At 41.0% G+C, this 21215-nt stretch overlaps 1 protein-coding gene across 2 annotated transcripts in view; it reads right to left on the reverse strand.

The window, feature by feature from the left end:
- The window catches only part of lrrc4ca (leucine rich repeat containing 4C, genome duplicate a), a 236114-nt gene that overhangs the window by 74424 nt on the left and 140475 nt on the right, over window positions 1-21215 (reverse strand). The window contains exon 1 of one of the 2 annotated variants that reach the window (XM_015964818.3): window positions 2390-5551. The exons of the other annotated variant lie outside the window; for it this stretch is intronic. The gene's annotated coding sequence lies outside the window, so the exon portion shown is untranslated. Of the gene's footprint in view, window positions 1-2389; window positions 5552-21215 lie in introns of those variants that run through there. 2 annotated transcript variants of the gene reach the window in all.

Below are 21215 nucleotides of genomic sequence, written 5' to 3' on the forward strand. Positions count from 1 at the left end.
GACATTGATATTGATAAAAACTTATTAATTTCCACCTCTAGTCTTGATAGAACCCCTGAACTGATATGATAATGGATTGTGTCATGTTTGTGAATTAATAATCCATCCAAATTACTTAAACTGGCTATATTGTTGGAACAATGTTATTTTTTATTCTGGATAAAGTAATTTGTTTAATTAATAAGAATATCATTTTTTTAACATCTTCAGTCCCAATTTTGATCCCCTGTTCCTGTTCAGACCTCCAACCTCACAAAGCTAGTATCTATTACAAAAGCCAAAGGAGAAGATAACAGATCACTGTAACTACTTCCTTCCTCACTAAATGAAACCCTTGAGAGATTTTCTAGCCAGAGAAGATGAAAAATGTTAGGGTGGCTCCATTATTGATACAAGTCTCCAGCAGTGAAAGAAATGAATGCTAATGGTGTCCTAAGCTGGGCTTTACAAAGATTAATCCGATTTGAGAAATGAACATTTTATTATAAGGCACACAGTACTGGCCTTGATCTGAAGTGAATTACAGGCTGAAAGAGGAAAAAAATGACAAAAGGACTGTGGGAAAGAACATGGGTGTACAGCTTGTCGCTTTACAAGACCCTGGCACCTCATTGCAGTAGTGCCCTTTTCCAGCTGACAAGTTCATTAATTTTCTGACATGGCTGCCCAGAGTGATTTTCAATAGATAAGTCAGACAACAATGGCTGAAGAAGCTGGACATAAAACAGATGTCTGTAGTGGTGGCATTATTAGCTGAAGACAGATTTTGTGTGAGCAGCAGGAAGTCCCACTCGGTCCCTCCACTGCACCTGCTCTCGGGCTATTTCCTACAGTTTAGAAGAACCAACAGAGATACGCAGGGGATTCAGCTGTTGTCACAATGTTTCCTTCAAATCCATCCTTATATTCAGATTTTTATCACATATACCCATGGCCATGAGGAAAAAAGTGACATCATAAACACACAGCTCAAATCCATCTTTAACCGAATGTCCACAGGGATGAAAAAGCTCTGAGGAGTGTTAAATGGGGAGGAGGAATAGTCCCCATGCTTATTACCATAAATCACCAAGCACCAGTAGCCAATAAACAACTGCAATCTTGGGGAATATGCGAGGAGGATTTATCATACTAAAGCCTCTGACAGGGCAAAAACATAAAATCAGCAGACTAATTTGTCTCCCCAAGGTGATGTCACTCCATCATATAGAGGGCTTTTCTTTCAGAGGGTGACTGGTGTCTACCATGTTTCTCACTTTCACAAGTGAGTGATGCCATTTCTTCTTTAACCAAACAGTCACAGACACCTCCTTCCTTTAGTCTCAAATAAAGCTGATGAAAAACATCCCTGAACCAATGAAAAAACGAAAAAAAGGTGGTTCTGATAAATACTGCATAATGTTTTAGGAAATACATTCTCTATTTCACAGATTTGAGATTACAGATCACATGGCAGACTCAAACAATCAGAATGGGCAACTGTTGCGTTGTGGCATACTGCAGGGGGTTCAGATTCAACAGTGCAGAGGCTCAGATGTGATTTTCAAGCCGGGGACTACAATATCTGCCTTCTCCAGCTAGGGAGAGGCAAAGGGAAGGCAGCAGATTTTCATTTCAGCACCACCTAGAAGGACAGCTCCCTTCCATCCTAGCACGGAGGCAGCGAACAAGCGCCTTTTGTTTTAGCCTCAGCGAGTGGCTAAAGGGTGGAAGGGGAGATTAATAAAAGAAGAAAATAAGAACTGATGGTGTGATTAATCCCTTCAAGATCCAAGATCCGTCAAGACCCAGTGCTTGAAATTATTTTTCCTGTAATAAATATTTAGTGATTATAGGTCGCTTTACTCCAAGGTTACACACACACACACACACACACACACACACACACACACACACACACACACACACACACACACACACACACTAAATATGGCAGATTTTCTGATACCGAATGTAGGTTAAGCGCATCCAGGTATGGACTGGAGGAGTTGATTCCCGCTTATGCAGCGAAGGCAGCTGCCCTGGCCGCATTCAGCTTCTTATTTCTACTCATTCATCTTTTAGAAAGAAAAATGAAGTGATGTTTAAGCTGCTCGTGACATTTTAGCTTTATATTCGCACATTCAACTCAAGCACGCGCAGTAAAACCAAGCAGAGCTCAGTGAGCACGCACATTTTCTCGTTTAGACATCTTTCACTTAAGTGGCTGAAAAAGTAATCAGGATAAAACCTTGACAATCACGTGCCGGTACTGGTCACTCTGGATATGAAAGAGGAGAACGTAAAATGAAAATACAGTTGGAGATTGCACAAGAAGATGGAACTGGTTAGGTTTTTAGGAGGGGGATAGAGACAGTGTGTGTTCTGTTGAGCACGAACAATAACTTACTTATACTCGGAGACGCAATGTCTGGAGGGTCCCTGCTTTAGGTCTCTTCCAGTCCCTCTTCCAAAAACTGCATCAGTGGGAAAAAAATCCGCAATTATCGGGCGATTTTACGAAATCCGTCGTGTCACCTTCCTTTCAGACACATTGTGTTCCCACTCTTAGAACGAAGTGGCATGTAATCCACACATTAGTCCGGATGGCACAGTGATGACAGCCTGTAACGCAGAGGATATTTCCTCCTCTTCTTCCAGGACGCAGAAGCACCCACAAGTGCGATTGTTGAAAGTAAGCGATGTCCAGTGTAGTCCAAGATTTTTTTATCCCCCAACGATGAGTCAAACGAAGTGTTCCTTTTTTATTTTAACGAGGATGAATAATATAGTGACCTTTCCAAAGCACGCAGAGCGCAGGGATCCTTATGTGATCAATGTCCAGGCAGTTCCATCCTGGAGAGCTCACAGTTTATCCACACAGCAGGCATCAGTGTTCCTAATGCAACTTTTCATCGAGCCCCATTGGAGGCTATAGATTAGTCATATGCCTGATTACATTTCACCTCACAGCCCGGTGCAGATTAGAAGATTTCGGTTTCCCCCTCGTCGGTGAAAGCGCTAAAGAAGTAAGAAGTTGGTTTGGTACCAGTTCTCCGTATCTGACACAGCAATTTAAAACGAGGCATGAAAACGAATCATATCAAAATCCGGAGGGGGGGTCATCGTTCACAGCCTGGAAGAGCTCCGCGTGAGATCACCAAACGCTGAGCGTTGATGGAGCATTGATGCCACCAGAGGAGTCAGATCTCAGAACTTGTGTCGCTTCCTCTCCACTGATTTCTCCCCCAGCCCCGTCGTGACGTGGCAGAACATTTTCAGGGCTGAGTGTCCGGTCCGCTGCTCCTCTCCGGACTGCGGAGAGGTTTAGGCTGCTACGGCTGTGCGCGCGCTTTCCTCTTTTACGCAGGCTGTATCCATCGAGTACGCTCCGAAATGCCCGGGCGCCTTCGGGGCTTTAGATTCAAATAAAAACAGACAACGAACGGATGCTCAGGAGGGGGACATCGTGTAGGTTATCTCCTAGTGACAAGCTGCTCTTCCCACTGATCCATATACATCTGCAGGTGGATGGAGTCAGCCGCAGGACTAAGGCAGTGAAGGCAGGGGATATCTCTCCCCCTCTTTTACAGTCTGAACTTGTAGAGCTGGTGCACTTTTTCCCCAGCTGGTAACCTCTGCACTCACCTCACTCAGTGGCATTCAATAATTGATCTTTTGTCATTCTCCAGACTCATTAAAAGAAGTAAACCACATTCGTGTGGATGTTAATGTGAAAAGCAACAGGGAATAACAATAATAATAATAATAATAAACAAGGCACGGAGGAAATGAAATAAACCGACAAAAATTGGAGAATTAACCCGAGTGGGCAGACAGAAAGAGTTTCCTCCCATGAGTATCCTGCTAATGGGACACGACTGCCACCTACCGGTTTCCCTCTCTTGGGTGACTGCGTCCTCAGGCTGATTGTCGCATAGGAGCGCTCTCCCATGACAGAATATAGGTTTTGTTTGCATAAAGTTATTTGTTTGTTCTTTTAAAACCACTTAAGGCTTAACAGGAAACCCAGCTTTGGATATGTTTGGTGCATGCATGAAAAAAGTGGAGCAGGAGAGAAGTGTGACAATCCAGAAATCAGATTAATATGTGTTCTAATCTCTCCCAGGCTTCAGCACTTTACACCCTATTTATAAATGCTGGCTGAGGGTTATGAATTATGAAATGGGCCTAGACGTTGCAGATTTTGTGCACGGCAGCTGACACAAGAGACTTCAGGTTTTCAAAAAGATTATTGCTGGTGAAGCATTTATCTTAGGCAGCCTGCTGCACTGCAAATATTATGCTAAACTCAGTAATATTCTACAACACATTAAAGGTGCGGATGGGCTAGTTCGAAGCGAGCGTGGATTCACAAGGCTGTGTGATCACAGATGTGAGAAAACATTTGGATGCCAGACCAGGGATGTGTCCATCTAGCTGTCAACATCTGATCTCATTTCCCTCAGTGCCGAAGGCGTTGCATCATTCATCTGTCTTCATAACTGTCGACCTGCCTGTCTGTGTACATATGGTAGTAAAGAGCACCACCCTCCTACTTTCCAGTCAGAGGAGACATCATTAAATATTTCTGTTTCTCTTTTCCATTTTTCCTGTTTCCTTTTTTATACATTAACTATAACCATTAACTGGAAAAAAATCAGTCCTACACTTTTATGTTTAGTTTGTAGAACATTGTATATTTGTTATTAATCTTAAATATGTATGTCACTTAAAATCATCGTGGTCATCTCAAAGGTGGTTGACTAAAGACATTTAATTATTTTTGATTATATTCGTTTGCTCTGAGTTTTTAATGCAGGCTGAACATGAAAATAATCTCCTAGACTTATGTCCTGCCCTAGCTTCTGATAGAAAATAGACGGTGAAACGCTAGGATTTGAAAATCCTCACATATTTATGTCACACTGTGAATTTGCATTCATGATCATGCCCATCTTGGCTCACGCCCTCCCACAGGAAGGCTTTTGTGAAAAAAAAATTGCAGCAAGGAGAGAGAGTGGAGTGTCTTGTAGAACGCGTTCTCTTGGCCAATCAGAAGAGAGGCATGTGCATACCATTAATAATCATGAGTAATTCTGCTGTTTTCAGTCTACCTCTGCACCAGCAGTCTTCTGCATCTCATAACAGGATCATCTTAGCTTTTTTACTCCCTCATAAGGCATTGACTTACACTTGAGATGACTGCAGTTGTATGGAATAAATGAGTAAAGCACACCTTTAAGTGTCCTCTATAAATTGTGTTTTGTCATTGTTTGACTTCCTTGCTTAATTAATGGCTTTGGAAGCTTTTACCTCTCCACTCTAAGTTTCCCTACTGCGTCATGGAAGTCAGTATTGTAAGCAAAAGTTTTTGTTTTTAAATTTTCGGCGGCTTTTGGTCCACTACTTTATGGCTGTCTACATCTTTCATTAATTTCTATACTTGTGTATATAATAGCATAACACATTAAGATGTTTATGTGACATGTTTAGAATAATTATGATACTTTTTGTCATTTCTGGTGTAGTTCTTAAAACTATTATAGAAAAAGTCCCTTTGGAACAGAAATTTTAAAGGAGTGGTTCACTCATTTAGTCAATACATTTGCAGTGTTCTCTAGTAGGAATGCATGCATTTTAGGTTATTCTCAGAGATAAATATTCTGGGGGCCCATTTCCAGGAAGTAGTAATGACCCACATTACAGTTGAGCTTCATATGTCAGGTTTTGCTGTCTTATTTCCTGATATTTGGACATTGCTGGTTAACAGCAAAGCAAACTCTACACTGACTTGCAACATTGATGTTTTATCTTCACAAACAACAAAATCCTGGAGGACTTTCTGCCGTGTGGTGAAGTTGCCAATGGTAATGGTTAGCTTCTACTAGTTAGGATGTTCTAGGCCGTTTCCTGGACACTAAACCACAACAGCCTTCCCCATCGTTAGTCAAGATGGTTGACCCCATAGTTTCCTTATGTTGCGACTGCCTGAATATGTGCTTTTATGTACCGGGGGGTGGAATATCTCCTCCAGGTCAGGGATGAGGTCCTGCCTCAAGTAGAGTTGTTCAAGTATCTCGGGATCTTGTTCACGAGTGAGGGAAAGATAAAGCATGAGATCAATAGGCAGATTGGTGCCGCGTCTGCAGTGATGCAGGCGTTGTGCTGCTCTGTTGTAGTGGAGAGAGAGCTGACCCACATGGCAAAACTCTCAATTTACCGGCCGATCTACGTTCCTACCCTCATCTATGGTTATGAGCTTTGGGTAGTGACTGAAATAATGAGATTGCATGTCCAAGCGGATGCTAAAGATAAGGTGAGAAACTCGGAGTAGACTCGCTGCTCCTCCACATCAAAAGGAGCCGGATGAGGTGGCTCAGGCATCTGGTTAGGATGCCTCTTGGACGCCTCCCTGGTGAGATTTTCCAGGCACGTCCAACCGGGAGGAGATCCAAAGGAAGACCCGGGACACAATGGAGGGACTATGTCTTGCGGCTGGCTAGGGAATAACTTGGGATTCACCCAGAGGAGCTGGCCCAAGTGGCTGTGGAGAGGAAAGTCCGGGCCTCCCTGCTTAGGCTGCTGTCCCCATGACCTGACCTCGGATAAGTGGATGAAAATAGATGGATGGATGATGTACCAAGGTGTTTTTGTAAATGGTTTTGATTGACTGCATGTACTTTGTCTTCCCATTGTAGCGTTAGGAAGTTTATAATGGTCTGCCCTTAACAGCTGCCCCTTTACACAGTAACATCGCCAAGGTCGGACGCTTGGTTCAGTATGTTTACATTCCAGGAGAAGAGACAGAAGAACAGAAGAAGAACGCTTTTCATTGATTAATCAAATTACTGTATTTGTGATAAGCTAATCAAAGCATTTGTTGATCATTAATAATCAGGTGAATGATCTGTGAAAAAAAGATGTCATGAGTTATGTGTTTAAATGAATAAACAGGGCTGCCCCAGACAGACTGATATGCATTACCATGGAAACGCATGACACATTGTTTTCAACCAATCAGAACTTTCGTCTGTCGTAGAGAGAATCTGGGATGTTTACTTAATGTGTCCAATCCGGTTTACTAAGATTCATAAACAACTGGGAGATATAAAAAGAAGGCAACGCCATTTTAAGTTCTGTTCCACGTTAAGTTCCACGTTGACATCAGCTCTGTTCGATCTGAGCTCCAAGGATTTACATCATACTCTCAACAGTGTTTTCAACCAGCTCTCAATCCATCACCGCAAATAGGAGTACAGGCTGGCCAGCTGTATTTCCTGTTTTAAGCTGAGATCTGTCAAGCTGGAGACTTCCTTCGTTTGTACCAACGAGACAACCGTCCTTCAAAATAAGAGTGAACTTGCTGACGCCTGCCCACTACTACTGGAGTTATCCTCAGACGGGCGTTGTGTGCTGTGACCGCTGTTTCAACCAGCTCCAGTACAACCGAGGTCTTAGGACCTGGCAATTCCTGATCTACACTGGAGACTCCATCTACGGTACGTGGCAAAATGGCGGCTCATGTCATCAGCTTCTGAAGCCTTGTGGTAGCCTAGTCATAACAAACCAGATTCGCTACATCAGCCTAGAGATTCTGAACAAAACACACACACACACACACACCAACACGAAACATCCAAATCCACATGCATTCATCATTGAGATAGTCCTGGTAGATTGTAAGAATTTATAATTATAGAAATTAAAGATGCTTAAACGATCCCAACTCTCTCTCTTTCTTGTCTCTCAGTCAATACAGAGTGTTTAAGTAAACTCCCTGATGATAAAAACAACCACTTATGATTGATTACTTAGATTTAATTCCAGTGTATAAATATACAAAATCAGATAATTGAATTATCTAATTACAGTATATAAATATACAACTAAAATTCACAACACCATCTAGTTTGTTTCTTAAAGCTCTTTTAGATTAATCTTTCCACAATCTTTATAAAAATAAAACTTGCTCTTAAAGTATAAAGAATAAGTTAACGTTCCTCAAAATCCAAGAACTTCCCATTTCGCCCCTTTTAGAAACCCCTCATGTAAGCACAACTCTTGAACACTATTGGAACACCTTGGTAAAGATCACTCCGTCCTTGGAGAGTGATTGAAAAGTGCTATGCTGCCATTGTTAAAACTCTGACCTTGTTCCCTGAAAGGCCAAGACACATAAGACTCATGGGGCCTGTTATTCTTAAAGCTGCAAGGGCAAATAAAAATCCTGCTTAGGGGAATACCTATTATATCACAGCCTCTGCTTTTAGAAATCTAATAAAAATGGCAATTATAGATGCAGCTGTATGCATCTTTTGAGATACTTCTGAATTTTCATTCTGAGTGTTTCTGACAGATACAGAGAAAGATAAACACACTCGGACCTCTTCTTTTTCACAAATCAATGCAAAGAGATGCATTTGTGAGAAGCATGCTGTACAGGTGAGCTTCAGTCAATGCAAATCATGCTAATGCTCTGATTTTTTAATAGAAGAAAACAAAAAAAGGGGGGGGGGGGATCCTGAAAGGTTACCCAGCAAAGAGCATAGCAGAAAAAAAATGCATGATTTGCATGATATATGCATCAACTACAAACTGCTGCAGGAGTGTTGGGTTTGCTTCTTGAACCTTCAACTTTCTCTAAAAACCAACCAGCTCAGATATCGGGTAAGAAGGTTTCTACTGTGACACCCACAGTTGGCCCACTTCAAAAAGAGGCTCTGAATACATTAATAATGCTCGTTCCTTATTTTAAGATCGACCATTCATTATTCATGTTGTTTTTGGAGGGCATGAGACATCACTACTGATCTCCTGCTGGGCTCAGTGGCATTAATACAATGCAGCAAGGTGTGTGAGGGGCAGGGGCGGATTAAGGACTGAAGAAGATCCGGGGCTTAACACACATGTGCGCACACACGCACGCACATGCGTACACACACACACACGTGACACGCACTAGTCAACACATATATTTGTCTTGTACCACATAATATGTAGCTTCAGATGAAAAATTAAGCATTTTCAGGGCAGAGTATTGTTCCTGTTAGTGTTTAGTGTGAGATGATAGTAAATATTCCCTTTCTTTCTCCATCAACTGTACCTGATAAGCTAACTTTAGGCAAACCAGCAGCACAACAAATATTTTCAAATAAGACTCACAAACCTGAGTCATCACCAGTCTCATCAAAGCTGGGGTTCTGTCGCGGTTCTGACACTTTTTGTCTAAAAAACGTCCTTATGTCCATCTTCACACATGCGTTCCAGGCAGAGTGTAGAAAAAAACAGGCACTGCAGAAGAAACCGGCTGCTGAAGGGCTTCTTCTTCAGTGGTGGAGGCTCAGGCAGGCTGTATACAAACTACTGCTAGCTGCTCCCTCTCTGTTGGACTTTGGTACTGCATGTTACTTCCACGTTTGAGATCCGGGGCTTTTCATTAAAGATTCGGGGCTTCAGCCCAAGCAGCCGGGCCTAACGCTGCCCCTGGTGAGGGGTATGACACAGAGAGGGAAGTCTATCCAAAGGCGTGCGGATGTTTCACTCGTCACTCATTTGTGTTTCACTGATGCATTTTTAATCTTTTACTAAAACTCCCCCGTTTTTTCCCCTCGACATTCTCATTTCTCTAACCTAAAGTCACTTCAACACGTTAATCTGATGGTAGATTTTGACTAAGCTTCAGCATGAATGGCATCTTGAAGATCCAAGGTTATTCAACCAATCTTAATGAATAAATTTACCAACATCTTTCAGATCCTGTTTATTCTCTAGTTTGATCCCACTACTGTCTAGCTCTACTCCTCATTTCAGGCTTCTGGTTGCCCATCAGGTGATTCATAATTCAAGAATAATTTAAAAGTTTTACTCCATTCATTTATTTACCATTTCCACAACATTAGCATACATTTTCCTGATTTAGTAAACAAAATTTTGCTGATTTTTTGAAACAATTTCTAGTTAGGCAGTTTAACAGAGGTGGCTGGATAAGTGGCGTGGGTAGTGGATATTGACTGCAGCTCAGAGGAACACTGAGAAAAGACACTACACACTGATGGATGAATGCATTTCTTAAACTACTTCTTGATTTTTATCAAATCATGTTGTATTTTAAGCATTTTGTCAAGTTACTTAAAAAAATAATTTTTAATGCAGATGTGATGATTTGAAGTGGTGAGCATCCATAGGTGGTGATATGAAGGGAATGAAGGAGGCAGCCAGGTAAAGTTAATAAAAAAAATAATAAGAAAAAAGTATGTTCTTTAAGGAGCAGGGACTGTACATCACAGGGATACACAACAAGAGAACTGTTAACTGAACTGGTTTTAAATAGACAGGGAAGTGAATACAAGGACACTGGAATAGGTGAGATGATTGCTGATGACAAGGGCCTACAGGTGTGACTGAGTGAGGAATGGGAGGTAAAGCAAAACACAAGAGGAGGATCGAAGACTGAAGTCAAACATCTAAGATGAGTGCAGAAACTCCTGAAAGTGGATTAAGAACTGCCAAACGCATTATTAAAAACTGCAAGGTGGGACCCTTCTTCTTCAAGGAAGAAACGTGGGTGGAAAAGAAAACATGAATGATCGTGATCAGCGAACAGCTTAATGTTTGGTGAAATCAAACCGAAAAAACAAAAACAACAACATAAGGACTCAGGGCTAATTTTAACAGTGAAAGTAAGAGCAGTTCCACACACACAGTGTAAAGGGAACTCAAAAGATTTGGACTGAACAGCAGTGCACCCACACAAAAACTACTAATCAGTGAGACAAACTAGAAAAAAAAGGCTCAGGCAGCATAATGATTTGTCTCCGTAGCAATGGAAGGAGGTCATGTGGTCTGATGAGTACATATGGACCCTGTTCCAGAGTGATGGGTGCATCAGGGTAAGAAGAGAGACAGATGAAGCGATGCACCCATCATGCCTACTGCCTACTGTACAAGCTTGTGGGGGCAGTGCTATGATCTGGGGTTGCTGCAGGTGGTCAGGTCTAAGTTCAGCAACAGGATGTGCTCCAAGAATGAGGCCAGTTGACCACCTGAATATACTGAATGACCAGGTTATTCCATCTTTCCTGATGGCACGGGGATAGTCCAAGATGACGATGCCAGGATTCATCAGGCTCAGATAATGAAAGAGTGGTTCAGGGAGCATGAGGCATCATTTTCACATATGGATTGGCCACCACAGAGTCCAGACCTTAACTCCATTGAGAATCTTTGGGATGTGCTGGAGAAGGCTTGGGGCAGTGGTCAGACTCTACCATCATCAATGCAAGATCATGGTGAAACCTTAATGGAAAACTAGATGGGAATAAATCTGGTGACATTGCAGAAGCTTATCCAAACAATGCCACAGTGAATGTTTGTCATAATCAAAGCTAAACGCAGTCCACCAAAATATTATAGTGTGTGACCTTTTTGATTTATTAATTTTTTGGGGGGTGGCGACACATTTTTTTAACCAGGCAGGGTATAACAATGACACAATGTTGTAAAAAAGATCTATTTTTTATTGTTAAACTAAGTAAACTGCTAAAAAAGGGGGTGGAGTTAAACAAGGCTTCTTCATGCTCCTTTTTGAACATACAGATATTAATATGTTTTAATGGAAAAAAAATATTATTCCTATAATATCTTTACCATATTTAATTTGTCTGTTATATGATATACATTACTTATCATTGTTTATTTAGTTTTTTTATTGTACATGTTCCGATAAAAGTCTTACACATATAAGGCAGCTTTCTCCCCTCTGCCATAACAGCATAGACCCTTGCAGAAAGACATTTTTAACCTGTAAGCTTACATTTGGGATTGCCATATAATTCCATATGAAAATATTCTGAAAATAAAACATAAAAAATAACTCATTCCCACTGACAGGGCCTAATTGAGTTTATTTCCATTCCCAAGTTTGAAGAGAGCCCATCTGAGTGTTTGTCTCAAAGCCTGTTACATTTCTGACATTTAGCCATTGAGTAAACCACTGGTCTGACAAACTTTCAAGGTTTTACTCACTTATGTAAGGCTAGGTTGGCAGAATGCGTGGGCACTAAGAAATTATGTATTCCTTTAAGCCTTGTGTGCGAGCCCTTTTTGGGGTTCATGGTTAAGGATCAAAATTCAGTGATGCAAAGATGATGTAGGCTGTTGAAATATTCTGGGTACATTTTGATATAGAGGTAGACCAAAAGGAAGGGAAAATTATGTGTGTGCTGTGGAACATGATGGAATGTGGATTCTTACATTTCCCACCACCCAAAAAAAGAGGAAAAAATAAAAAAGATTTGGAAGTTTTTGTTGCCCTTCATCTGTACATAATTCTTATTTTTTAGTCACTGTCATAAGCTGAAATAACAATTTGCAGGGAATTTAAGTGCAAACACACACACACACACACACACACACACACACACACACACACACACACACACACACACACACACACACACACACACACAAATTCTTGTATTTGTAACCATGTTAGGACTTTGTATTGACTTCCATTCATTTTAGCGAGTCCACTATGCCTAACCAAAACCCTTACCCTAACCCTAACCAAGTGTATTCCTAAAGTTATCTGTAACAAAACTCAATTCACATCTTATCTGCAAACCTCAGTCCTAAGGAGTCTGGGTTTTGGTCCTAACAAGGACCATTGGTCGTAAGGTTAGTAAGTATCCCAAATCCGGTCTTCACAAGGGTACAAATACAAGCCCGCACACGCACGCACACACACACACACACACACACACACACACACACACATGCACGCACACGCACACACACAAAAACTATAGAAAACACAAATTTAAGAAAAAGTTCTGAGCTAGTCCATTAAAGATATTGGCCAGAGGCAAAATTCCTTTGAACGGCATGTATAAAGAAGTATTAAAACCTCAGATGAGTCAGGTTTCTGGATTTTCGCAGCTGGAATTCTACGAAAATCTGATGTTTTTTACTGGCGCGGGAAAAACAGAAACTAACTTCCGGTCTAAGCCCTGGGCAGCTGGTGACGTTTCACAAGGTGCTCCGCTAAAACGGCAATAGTAAACAACGCCTGACTCCGGTGTTTCTGCGTAAGAGTTATAGCAGAGAACAATGTGTCGTCAGTGGGATGTAGCTTCAGAAGCTCTGCTAGTTGGTCAGATTTGTTTTTTTTTTTTCCTCTGGGATACGGCGACTAGAACGGATATTGGATTACCAGAGAAGTTCAACCGAACTCCGTGCCCCGCTAGCTGGATATCATTACCCGAGGTGCAGACCTGCTTTGGACCGTTTCACTCAGAAAACCTGTGGCCCGATTAGGACACCGGGGAGGATTATGTTCATCTTTGGAACCAAAATCGGTACAGTTTGTTAAAGATTTCATGTCTGTGCTCCACCGGTAGCTTTCAGTTAAGTTCTCAGCTGATTAGCTCCATCATGTTGTCCCAATATAATTCAGTAATCTACAGATGAGTAAAATAGCATGTTGCCAGCTTTACCGCTGTGTGTATTTATTGAAATAACATTGGAAAATATTTAACTGATTGCTTACCAGAACAAATCTTCCTGATGCTAACTCGCTAGCTCGGATCGTTGTTTTCTAATCCAGGATGACACAGGTTCTACCGATGCTATAGGAGGATCTATTGTTGAAAAACGGGGATCATCTTTTACGTGTGTGTGTGTGTGTGTGTGTGTGTGTGTGTGTGTGTGTGTGTGTGTGTGTGTGTCATAGCTTTCACAAATTACTTGTTACCGGAGCTAACACGGTTAGTGCTGCGGCAGTCATGCTGACAGGACTCGCCTGCTGGATTCCAGAAGTACCGTTGTGGTTCTAAATGGATTTATAAATGTAGGTTATTATTTTAGGTCAAACCTATGTTAGTTAAAAATACGTGTAGGACACGGACATATGGCTCAGACCTGTAGCTGCAGCTGTAAACGCAATTTTCTGTTTTAATTAGGATCACGATAGTAAACAAAATACAGTGATTTACCATGCTAGCAACAGCAGCTACCTAGTATGACGTGTGTGAGTGACGTATGCAAAACACGGTTCTTCACTGCCAGGAGGAGAGAAATTTGATTTTCTATAATGATTTATGACTAAATCCCTAAACAAAATGAAGCAGCCTGCTGTGGCTATGTTTATGTTTGTGTATTTAGCAGACGCTTTTGTCCAAAGCGGCTTGCAAGTGATACTCGGCATGTTGCCCTTGAGGCTAACAACAACAACTTGACATCAATCATGGAGAGGAGGGAACAAAGGAGTGGACAGTAGAGAGGTGGGACGGGTGCAGGGAGGGTGCTAGTTTAGAAGATGCTCTCTGAAGAGCAGGGTCTTCAGGAGTCTCTTGAAAATTGAAAAGGAAGCCGCTGTTCTGGTAGGGCTTGGAAGGTCATTCCACATTTGTGGAACGATGCATGAGAAGAGTCTGGATTGTCCTGAGCGTGGTGTAGGCACTGCTAGCCGACAATCCTGTGATGACCGGAGTGGCCGGGCCGAGACATAAGCCGTTGCAAGAGGATTCAGGTAGATGGGAGCCGTACCATCTCGGACTTTGTATGCTAGTGTTAGCAATTTGAATTTGATGTGTGCTGCTAGCGGTAGCCAGCAGAGCTCAATGAACAGAGGGGTGATGTGTGCTCTTTTAGGCTGATTGAAGACCAGACGCGCCGCTGCGTTCTGGACCATCTGAAGAGGTCTCACAGTACAGCCTGGAAGACCAGTTAGAAGGGCATTGCAGTAATCGAGGCGGGAGATGACAGTAGATTGCACCAGGAGCTGGGTGGCATGTTGTGCTAGGTATGGTCTGATCTTTCGTATGTTATACAGCGCAAAAGCGGCATGAACGAGCAACAGAGGCAACATGATCTTTAAAGGTCAGGTGTTTATTAGCGCTAACAACGAGCTAACAGTAATATGAGACTGCTGATACTAAATAAGCCACAAATTAAAAAGCTCCAAATGAGCGTAGGTCAATATTCACTCTGGTTTTAGGTCTTTGCTTTGCCTCCAAAGGCATTACTCTCTGACTTTTATTTTCAGGCACCCCCATGATGCCAAAAAAAAAGCAAACCTCTTTTTTTTTCCTTCTTGTGTATTTTCATTGATAGTCGACAAATCAAAAAAGCTTAGTACTAGCCTTTAAATTAGCTACCGGCACAGAAAATAGCTAAAAGCTATTAAGCAGGTATAGAGCGCCCCCTAGACCACCTACCAGCTCCACAAAACTGTTAAGTACTTTTTCTGGTCAGCAGAAGGCTGCAGAGCCCTGACCTATGTGAGGCTAGAACTACCAACACAATTACTGAGCCCATTTTTTAAAGGAATTGGTTAAAGTGTAAAAACTGCTTAGTGTCGCTTTGAATGCCTTTTAATATATTTATCTTTAAAAGGTAAGCTTTTAATCCATCTCCAGTGACTTCTCTGCACAAATAAAGTCAGATGTTTCCTCTGCAAGTGATAAGAAGCCTGCAGAATTATGCTCAGCAATTCAACGCTCGAAGGTAAATAAAAAAAAGCTCTTGATGCAAAGCTGTTCCAACATTTTTTGGATTGTAATTTTGATACATCTAAAACATTCCACCAGAGCTGGTTTTATATATGTGCCATTTTGATTAAAAACAGCACAGACTGCAGCAATGTAAAAAGAGAGGGAAATCAGAGGTTTATACATGCAGCCACAGAGTTCAGCACCTCCCAAGTGATCATCAGTATTCTGTACATCTTTAACACCCCTCATAATTCTGCCAGAATTTTTGATTAATGCACAATCATTAAAGGCTTACCAAGTTTGTTACTCGGAAAGTCTCGACTGACAATCAGAGGATAAAAGTCTAAGCATGACATAAACCTTGTAATCCTTTATCATAGCAGATTTAGACTCGATGTAACCTCGGTTTCAGCTTGTTTATCTCCTTGGCTGTGTCTCTGGCAATGCAAAACAAGCAGTGCTCCAGACAATGGCATACCTATTCGCATGTGAGATAGGGAACACATTTGCAGCATCTGGATGTGACTACCAAGCCTCTCCTGCTCTAATCCTGCAGGTGGCTGTGTTTCTGCTCAGGCACATAGAGAATCAAGTGGGCCATCCATTCAGATCCTGCCTGCCATGAGTGGATTAACAAACACAGAGAAGAAGGAGAAACATAAATGTCCACCCAATCAATAAAACATTAGAGATGTGAAGTTTGTGTTCTTTTAGTGAATGTTTGACTTGAAGGAAATAACGTGATGCATGCGTTTACACAGATTTTATTTTGTCTTATCGATAATGTGGCTAAAGTTTTAGAGAATGACACAAGCGTTGCTTTTTCACAATTTGTCTATTTCTGTGTATTTAGTCATTTTCCAATGTTTATACATTATTCTGAAATTCAATTACAAGTATTTTCCTAATTGAATTTCATGCAAAAAGTCAATAGCCCTTTAAAAGACACACCATGCCTGTGTTATGTCGATATGATTTCCCCTGTTGAAATCTATTTTCCACCTAGCTGCAAGCTGGAACCATCCACTGAACAAAAAACAACCCTAACCACAACCACGCTGTCACCCAAAATGTATGTTTTGCATAATTAACATTTTTGAAATGACTCTGTGTAACACAATTTTTATGTTTGTTTTAGGGTAAGGGTTAGGACACATTTTTGCAAGTGGATGGTTCAAACTTGCAGCTGGGTGGAAAAGAAACTGTTTGCAATGGGGGAACTCATAAAGACATAACACCGGCAAATCAGTGTAACATAGTCACAACAGTGTGTCTTATAAATGTGCCATGCCGGCATGGCATTGTGCGAATTTTGCGGCATTCGTTCCGCCTCACTTGGTAGTAGTATTGCAGTAATTGTCTGTCATATAAACGGTGTTTGAGCCTTGGTGCAACAAAGGATGGTGTCATGATCACGTGGGGAGTTACTGCCGAGCCCCAGCCAGCAACTTCATTAAAAATGAAAGTAAAAATGGGATGTAAGATTCACTTTTGTAAACAGAATCAGCTGAGATGATAATCTGGAGTGTTGACGAGCTACTGGAGCTTTATTCGTTAGAGCCGGATGTCAGATCACCAGCTAATGCAAGGGGGACTGTGGAGGACAGACACCTTTAGGAGTGACTTGTTAAAAAATATGTAATGAGTCCGTCTTCAATCGCAATATAAAGCAAGTTATGTCCAAGATAAACGGAAGTCCACGAGAGCTCAGAGACCACCCCCATACCCCCTTTATGCCACCATTGCGTAATCTTTTGTAAAAAGGACATGCTTGTGCAACATTACCGCCAAGATCTGACCACTTATAAACGACCTAAGGCACCCTGACGCCATGGCGTTGCGGCAAATTGACGACATTGTTTTCTAAAAAACGGCAAAGATTTCCAATCTTGGTCCTTCTTTTTCTAGACCTTGGGAATTCACAGTGGCATGTAACTTCAGATCCGAAACATTACTGATAACAGTCCATTCTTGTATAATCAATGCATAGAGTTTTTGTCTGTTCTTTAAACAGAAAGAGCTAACAATAAAAACAGAAAGTTAAAACCCAACCTACACACTTGAATATAAAGCACTAAAAAAACATTAAGTTTCATACTGCAGTGATCCCAAAAACAAAAGAATGAAGAGTCTAAGCAGAGCTTCATTTGCCACCTGCCAGGAATCACCTTGAAAGCTCAGAAATAACAAAGAGTGAGAAACTCACTCATGATCACCTTAAAATCTCTCTCACTCTTCTAGAAAGGTCATTTTGAAGTCTGGTTAACAAAAGACTATAAGAATCAATGACTGGTAAATGATGGCTTTGAAAAGAACCTCTCCTGATAATGGCTAAATGACCAAACTAACACTGTTTTAAAGAGATTAGCAGGATGAGGAATATAATATAGAGTCAGATGTGACATGGCATGAAAAACCTGAAGAATTAAACAGTGGCTGACAGGAATTTAATTCACCACCTCTGCACTCAATTTTAATGCTCATTACTTTTTAACCTTTTGAACCATTGTCATAACTCAAATAAAGTTGGATGTTATAGAAAACTGGTTTACTCTAAATTGGCACTAACTTTGAAGGATTCTCGCTTTTTGGATGACTTTAGATCCTGTGCATTAACTGTTATTTGCCAAAACGATGCTAATTGCTATTTAGTTTTTTGTTTTGTTTGTTTGTTTTTTACATTGTATCAAGTTTACAAGGATATAAGTCCTAATCAAAATTCCCTAAAATGTATAAATGTCAGTTAACAGTGGTTTTAATTGTAAGCCTTTGATGGATGCTCATATGTTTTGGTGCATCTTTTCACTTGGGTAAAGTAGTCCATTTGAGATTAATACATCATAAAAATGTAAATACCACTATGTCTTTCAGCAAGCTCAGAATATGTTAAAAACATTGTACTCTGTCTATGTAATTTGCAAGCATGTTGAAAGACACAAAAAAGGTAAATTCTATCTATTCTGCAGAATGCAGTAAAAATTCAGCAGCTGCAACTTGTTATTGTTATGTCATCGAAACACTTTGTCATTTCTAGGCAAGAGAAGGTGTGAGGGGCAATATTTAAGAGGTATATTTTCCACGGCATAATATATTCAGAGATAACAACGGTACATACCTGCACTAAATCCAAACACACATAAAATGCAGCGTATCAGATGAGTGTGACTCTCATTTTGAGTACACAGTGCTTCTGCAGAGGGACAATCAAAATGATAAACTGGAGTCACCACTCAGCAACTGCTGCCAGATCAGTGAAAGACATTTTGTAGAGTGTTCCATTGGAAAAGTGAAGAATGCTTTTAGGTATTTGTCTTTTGGCTTGAGGATGAAAAGCACTTCATAGCACAGAAACGATTTCAAAGCGTGTACTTTTGTTTAGGGACTGTAAGAATATTAAAGAGACACTGAGTAAGAGGGACAGCCACAAAAGGCATAGGCTTGTTTTCTACTGGCTATTCAAAGTTGGGCCTTGGAATTTGTATTAACACAGGCCTTCCACTCCTTAGCATTCTCCAGCTTATCCTGGAGCATCTTGAGTACTCCCAAACCAGAGAAGATATATTACCTCTCTAAAAGCCCTGTGTCTCCCTCAGTTACCTGCTAGTGGGACGTGCAAGGTGAGCAGGAGTTATCAAAGTCCAAAGTGTATGCATCCTCAACTGACTCTTTGATGGAGAGATGCAGTAGCTTGTCCCCATGTGTCAGAACTCCTCACCTTAAGCCCAGTTTACCTGACAAGATTTTTAAATAGTGAGCGGATACATAGTTGGGATCGGAGCAGTCCTAATACCCTTCCAAGTGTACCAGTGTGCTCGTGACTCACCACAAATGTAGAATTATCTACTTATATTATAAAATTATCTTTAGAGCCATTACAGGAATTATGTGCAATGTTAAAATTGTTGGAATGGGCGGGGCTGGTAAAAAAAATTGACACATTTATCCTGCTGTGGAAACTGGGCTTTACTTGTAAGGTAACTTATTGGAGGAACTTTAGACACATCTAATCTTTATTTTTTTTACTCAAATTCCAAATGTCATGACTGTTTGTGAGGGTTGGTAGCCTAGAATCTAGACCATCATTTGCCAAAGGAAAATTGACGGTCTAGCAAATGCACCATTGGCACCTCACAGCCCTGGCCAGTATTGTGGCTGGCCAATTAATTCATTTAGAAAAACAGTGTATTATTTTATTTTTTATGTAGTTCTTCCATGATGTAATGGCAGATTGCCATGTTGACTGAAATCTGTTGCTGTCCAGTCAGGGTTCGAATCACAGGGGAGCCCGGCTCACCTGAAAGAGTAAAGGGCTCCCCTGAAAGCCCTCAACTTACACACCAATGGGGAGCCCGAAAAAACATCAAGGTTCTACTTATGTTACATTATTTGGACTTTTTGGGGATTCTGTTGAGTGGAGGACCCAGAGCGGTGATCATTGAGCTTCAGGCAGTTGAGTCCTGTGCACGGCCACAGTAACATTGTGAAAGTGTTGCCACTCCAAAAACTATAATTAACACACAATCATTTATGTTGGCTCATACCCCCTGGTGCTTTCTGTCTTTTATTTGTGTCTGATGTACTTCGCTGCACCGGAGCAGAATGCATCACCTGTCTTGTGCTCCAGTGACTTCACCTCATTGGTACAGCCGGCGCACAACACGTACTTCGCTAAATTTGTGGTCGGTAGATCCCTTTGAACTGCTTTGTTCAAATGTAACTCATGAGGTGACAATATAGGAAGCCAGGCAGCTGTTTCTCTTTAGGATTGAGGAGATGCAGGAAGATAAGTGACACACAGGACAGGAAAAAAGTCAAATAAATAACAAGAAAATTAAAAAAAAAACATTTGAAAAGTTAAATGTAGGTAGATTTATCCAACTACACATTTTTATCTTTTTAATACAATAATTTATAAGCATGTAGTATTTCTGTATTTGATACAATTCAGCTCCCATTCAAAACTCAGTCCCACACCCAGTGCTGTTTCAAGGCATTTCGGGGGGCCAAGGCAAGAATAAAGCCTCACCCACCCCCAGAGGGGCTCCCCCATAAGACTCTGTGTAATTCGTCCCCTGGGTCCAGTCACAGTGCTGTATTGGTTTAGTGAGTCAATCACAGAACTCGGATGTTACCGATGCAAAGATGGGTACAGCTTGTTTAAAAAGACTTGGGCATCAACTTTGGACTGATTAGACTTGGACTTTTCTTTGAGTCAAGAGCAGATAGAGGTTTATTTAGAAAGATTATGTATTTGCATCTTTTTCCACAATGTATGGTGGACTGCCTCGTTGACTGACATCCATCGTGAGTATGTGACGATGGTTTTTATCCAATAGCATGCAGAAACAGTTTGAAAACAACCTTAGATCTCGCTCCACGACTGAAAGTTGTCAATAGACTGTGGCCAGGCTATATATTCTCTAGTGGCTTGCCAGGCTAGACGGTTGGAACATAAATAGTAGGGATCTGTATTGGTGATATTGTGGTAATACAATACGTATCATGATACAGGGGGGTGATGATACGATATATCATCTGATACATTCAGCCAGATGATATTAGAATTTTTTTAGACTGAATTTATGGTATGAAAATTCAATAAACAGTTCAAACTGATATGTAACATGTTTAACATGAGATATCTGAACCGTAATAGAGGGATTTACGTTTCAATGGTAGAAACAAAGTCCATTGGACACTGCTCCCAACTAGTGGTCGGCATTTGAATTGCACCAAAAGAAA

The sequence above is a fragment of the Nothobranchius furzeri genome, chromosome 4 (genome assembly GCF_043380555.1).
Source record: "Nothobranchius furzeri strain GRZ-AD chromosome 4, NfurGRZ-RIMD1, whole genome shotgun sequence".
Classification (NCBI taxonomy): domain Eukaryota; kingdom Metazoa; phylum Chordata; class Actinopteri; order Cyprinodontiformes; family Nothobranchiidae; genus Nothobranchius; species Nothobranchius furzeri.